This window comes from Macrobrachium nipponense, chromosome 3, assembly GCF_015104395.2.
Source record: "Macrobrachium nipponense isolate FS-2020 chromosome 3, ASM1510439v2, whole genome shotgun sequence".
Lineage (NCBI taxonomy): Eukaryota > Metazoa > Arthropoda > Malacostraca > Decapoda > Palaemonidae > Macrobrachium > Macrobrachium nipponense.
The window spans coordinates 139,066,033-139,072,192 of NC_087202.1; positions in this window are offsets into that span (position 1 = coordinate 139,066,033).

Sequence of the window (6,160 nt, forward strand, 5' to 3'; positions counted from 1 at the left end):
ATATTATGTTTGTTCAGATTTCCACAAAATGCTAAATAATACTAAATAAACTCTAAGAAATATCAAATCTGAAATTACAAGTGTTTGCGTCTTACTAAGACATGTCAAGGAGCTAATGAATACAATTGGAGAGAAAGGTCTCAGGTACACAAGATCAAGAATACCATATGGTTACTTGTCAAAAGGGTAAAAATTAAGAGATAATCCAGGATTATCGGATATCACACGGTTACAAATTGAAACAAATTTGACCCTAACGGAAATTACAAAAATATCTTTACAGTCCAAAACATGTTTTGGACTGTAAAGATACTTTGTAATTTCCGTTAGGGTCAAATCTGTTTAAGTTTGTGACCGTGTGATCTCCAATAATCCTGGATTATCTCTTAATTTTTACCCTTTTGACAATTAACCATCTGGTAATTCTTGATCTTGTTGTACCTGAGACCTTTCTCTCCAATTGTATTTCATTAGCTCCTTGACAATGTCTTAGTAAAGATGGATTTCTGACTATCATTTTCCTGTGGTATTTGCTTATTTAATGAAGTCACATGCATCTACTGTGATTTTTTAAGCACACACACACACACACATATAGATATATATATATATATATATATATATATATATATATATATCTATATAGATATATATATATATATATATATATATATATATATATAGACTACATATATATATATATATATATATATATATATATATATATATATATATATATATATCTATATAGATATATATATATATATATATATATATATCTATATATATATACATATATATATATCTATATATATATATATATATATATATATATATATACATATATATATATATCTATATATATATATATAGATATATATACATATATATATATATATATATATAGATAGATATATATATATATATATATATATATATATATATATATATAGAGAGAGAGAGAGAGAGAGAGAGAGAGAGAGAGAGAGAGAGAGAGAGATATATATATATATATATATATATCTATATATATATATATATATGTCATGTAAGTGTAAATAATTGTTTTTATTTTCAGATCAGCCTTGGTCAAGTGTAATATTTTCTTTATTTTTATGTTTAAGTATTAAGGTACATAGTTCGTTGTGCATTACTTTGAATATTGTGATAGTGATGCTGTTGCTTCTTCCTCTAGTAGATAATTATCAAACCACCCTATTAACGCTTTCATTGGGAGAGTGAGTGACGGTGCGAGTGTTGCGCGGGAAAAGTACGTCGCCTTCCCAGAACAGTTCGGGCCGTATCGTCATCCCAGAAGGACTAGTGCAGCAGCCACCTCGGAATTTTTGATTTTTGACAACACTACGTTGTTTTGAGATTTACTTCTTCATATTCCTCGCAGTTTGACCCGCCGGTGTATGAAGAGCCACCTGCGGCGTATGTCTTGATCACGGCTTTCATCTCTGCCTCGCAAGGACTTGTCACTTGCGACCTGCCCCCCTTGCTTTTTCCCCCCCCGTTTGGAGGAGTCCACGGGTTGACAGGGCTGGCGCGGATCCAGCTCTGATAGGAGAGGCTTCTGCCATGCCCTGGCATACTAAGGTCTTGGTGCTGCTCTGCACGTCTGGGCTGTCGAGGCTCGTGAGGAATTACGTAGGGAGGCTAACACTAGGTAAGGTGTCGACCTTTATATTTTCCTTCGGGAGACGTCTGCTGCTTATTGGTCTGACCCAGTGTTTAGTAGCTCCCTTAATGTGACAGACTGGTGGTCTCCAGCGACTCCGTGGACAACTATCTACATCCTCCAAAGGAATTAGTAATTGGTTATTCCTTGATATAAGCTATAGGATATATATATATCCATACTCATATTGATATATTGTTAGTTTTGATGGTATACTCTGTTATGATTGATTTGTGGTCGTGCGCGAATTTAGATTAATTGATTAGGTAGGTAATTTTAAGGTTTTCAATTTTATTGAACTCATTACTTCTTTCTAGCTTTCTTTAGTTTTAGGCTAGTATATTGATTTTGGGCCCGCTCTATTAGATCTGTTCATTTGCTATTTACTGTGTTTTTCTATTTATATTACTGGTCTAGGGTTTAGCTATTTAGTTTTAAGGGAACCTTGAGTTGAAGACATGCTAATCTGTCCTCTGGGCATATAATTGCCATTTAGCCCTCTGAATACTTGGTTCATTTGTACTTGCTCAAGGTTAATTTAGTATTAAGTTTTGTTTTTATAATAAATATTGTTAGTTTTCTTGGTGTTTGTTTACCACATTTCCATTCATTGTGTTGCATTATTACTGCCTACGATCCCTAAATAACATCTTGAAAAGATTCTGCAGAACGCCACCTAGGGGTCGTAACAATATATATATATATATATATATATAATATATATATATATATATACATATATATATATATATATATATATATATATATATATATATATATATATATATACGTATATATATAGATAAGATATATATATATATATATATATATATATATATTATATCTATATTTATCTATCTATCTATCTATCTATCTATAATAAGATATATATATATATATATCTATATATATATAATATACTATCTATATATATATATACTATATATATATATATATATATATATATATATATATATATATCTATATATATATATATATATATATATATATATATATATATATATCTATATATAGATATACTATATATATAGATATAGATATGGTTATAGATATATATATATATATATAATATATATTATAATATATATATACTATATAATATAAGATATATCTAATATTATATATATACTATATCTCTATATATCTTATTAATATATATATATATATCTATATATATATATATTATATATATATATAGATATATATATATATATATATATATATCTATATATTAGTAATATATAATCTATATAATATTATATATATATATATATATTATATATACCATAGATATATATAATATAATCTATATTAGATTAGATAATATATTAATATATCTATATATATATAAGATTATATATATATATATATATATATATAATAATATATATATATATATGTATATATATCTAGATATAGATATATATAATATATATAATAGCTAATATATATATATATATCCAAAGATACCCTATAAATTATAATAATATATTTATAATATATATATATAATATAATATAATTAATTAAAATAAAATAAAATGGTTGTATGTATGACAATGTAAGTGTGCCATGTACTACATACGCTTTGAGAGACATCACTGGCACCAAAAATAACTATCCAAGGAAGATTGCCTCTGGCCTGCTTTTTGACAATGTTCCTGAAACGAGTCAGGCAAGTGTCATCGAACTGCGCAAGCATTCGAACTGTGTAAGAGCCTTTTTGGGGTGCCTCTTTTCTACAAATGATTGCACCTATGAAAAGACAGCTAGAGCATCCTAATTTCTGCCGCTTTCATAGGGATCCTCCCCCTCCTCCTCGCCACTGCTAGAGAACTCTTCTTGAATGACGTTATGTTGCATTACCTCCCCAACTCCCTCAGGTCATCCGTCGTAAGCTCCTCTTGGTGCTCCTCTAGAAGGCCATTGATGTCGTCCTCGTCGACGACCAGCCCATGGACTTGCTGAGTGCAACGATCTCATCAAGATCTGTTGGGAAAGGAAACAGTTTCAGGATCGTCAACTGTTTCTGAATCTGCATCAGCTTCGCCCACGTTGAATCCCTCGAAGTCTCGAGTGGATACGGCATCAGGCCAGAGTTTCCTCCACGAAGAATTCAAGGTTCGTCTCGAAACCTCCTGCCAAGCTTGATCGAATGAGTCCGGATGCATATGACAACATCGAAATGCTCCTTCCAAAATTCACGCAATGTGAGGTTTGTGATATCGGTGATGTTGAATCATCTCTTGGAAAGATGTTTTTCGTACACAGCTTCTTGAAGTTCGATATCACTTGCTGGTCCATGGGCTGGAGGAGAGAGGTAGTGTTAGGCAGAAGATAAAGAACCATGATAAAAGAATACTCCACTAGGATATCTTCCCTCTAGGCCAGGAGGGTGAGCAGTGGCATTGTCCAACAACAGCAGACATTTCAGAGGGGGGCGCTTCTCTTTCAAGAATTTCTTCACTGTCGGGCCGAAACACAGATTTACCCACTCGGTGAACAAAAGTCTCGTTACCCAGGCTTTTGCATTAGCCCTCCACACCACTGGAAGCTTCTCCTTTAACATTTTGTGGGCTTTGAACGGCTCGATGAGTCTCCGAATGATACACAAGTAGGGGCTTCACCTTACAATCCCCACTGGTAATGGAACAAAGTGCGAGCGTAAGCGTGTCTTTCATAGGCTCATGCCCGGGTAGCTTCTTCTCTTCCTCCGTGATGTACGTCCGACGAGGCATTTTTACCAAAAAAAGCCAGTCTCATCACAGTTAAAGACTTGCTGGGAACTGTAGCCTTCGTTGATCGTCATTGTCGAACGTCTTAATAAAGGATTCGGCAGCTTTCCTGTCTGAGCTGGCAGCCTCCCCATGACGCACTACCGAATAGATGCCAGTCCATTTCCGGAATTTTTTCAAACCACCCACGAGAAGCCTTGAAGTCTGGGGTTGGCGTCAATGGCCCTTCTCCTCCGTTGTCTTTGGCCTGGGCAATCAAATAGAAGAAAATAGCACTGGTCTTGTGGCAGATTGCCGTCTCGGTTATCATATCGCCAGTGAATTCTTTGTCTTTTATCTATACAAAAAGCAGCCTCTCTCCATCTCATCATGAACGTGGCTCCTCTTGTTGGACAAAATAGTCACGCCCTTGGAAGGTGTAGCTGCTTTGATGGCTTCCTTCTGCTTAAGAATGGTGCCTATCGTCGACGGATTTTGGCCATATTCCTTAGCGATCACACTCAACCGCATGCCAGCTTCACACTTTTTAATGATCTCCATCACTGTATCCATAGAAAGCATCCTCTTCTTGCCGTGAACTTCAGCACCTTTGCTTAGGGACCTTTTGAGTATACGTAATTAAGTTATGTACTAATTAAAGTTCTCACACAACACAATGAATGTACAAAGCGAGATCACTAACATGAAAATTACGCTAACAAACGAAATCGTATATGTGAACGAATGAGTTCCGCGTGCTTACAATAACGTTGCTGCTACGGAGTGGCCGAATGATGCCTTTACATAGAGTGCACGATGGGGTAGATGCTGACCAACAGGAGAGCGGGAGGATGGTGGCGAGTCTACTCAGTTGGGGGCGCACAAGTTTTACAGTCACACCCTTTCGTAACCTGAATTATTTTCATATGCAGTTGCAAAAAAAATCTTCGTATTTAATTTCGTAACTTGAATTTTTCGTAAATTGGGACTTTCCTATGTCGAGGTTCCACTGTATAGTAATAAAGCAATAAAAAACAAAGATATATTGTTGATGAGATATGTAGATGATATTCTAACATTTTGGGATAATAAGTGAGCAATTTAAACGAAATTCTTTCATTATTAAATGCATTGGTGCCCTACATCAAATTTAAAGTTGAATGGGAAACAGAGGACAAAATTACTTTTCTTGATGTTTAAATAATAATTAGAGACGGGACAGAATACAAAATTTACATATTGAGAAAACCAACGTTCTCACTTTCCCACATTCACTACTTTAGTTATCATGATATTTCTATCAAGACAGGAGTAGCCAGCCCCCATATTCTCAAGAGCCTTACAAATTTGTTCCCCAGATTTCCTGGAAAATGAATTTGAACTAATTCGTAAACAGCTTTCGTCTTTGAGGTATCCTGACCACATAATTGAGAAAGCGATTCACAAAGCAAACGGCCCCCTCAAGGTAATATCAGAGATACACCCAATGATAACATAAAAAATCCAGACCAGAACAAGATTAAAACCGGTGACCCAGAATCTCAGAAAATCTAACCCTTTTGCCTTCACCTACCCAAATACCTTAGCCAAATCCCTGATTAACGTCCAACAAAAGACAATCCCCAATGACACAGAGGTATACAAGACCCCATGCCTGGACTGTGACCAATCTTACATAGGTGTTACAAGAAAATCTCTTCCCCAGAGATTATTACGACACAAACAGTCAGTTAGGCATGGAC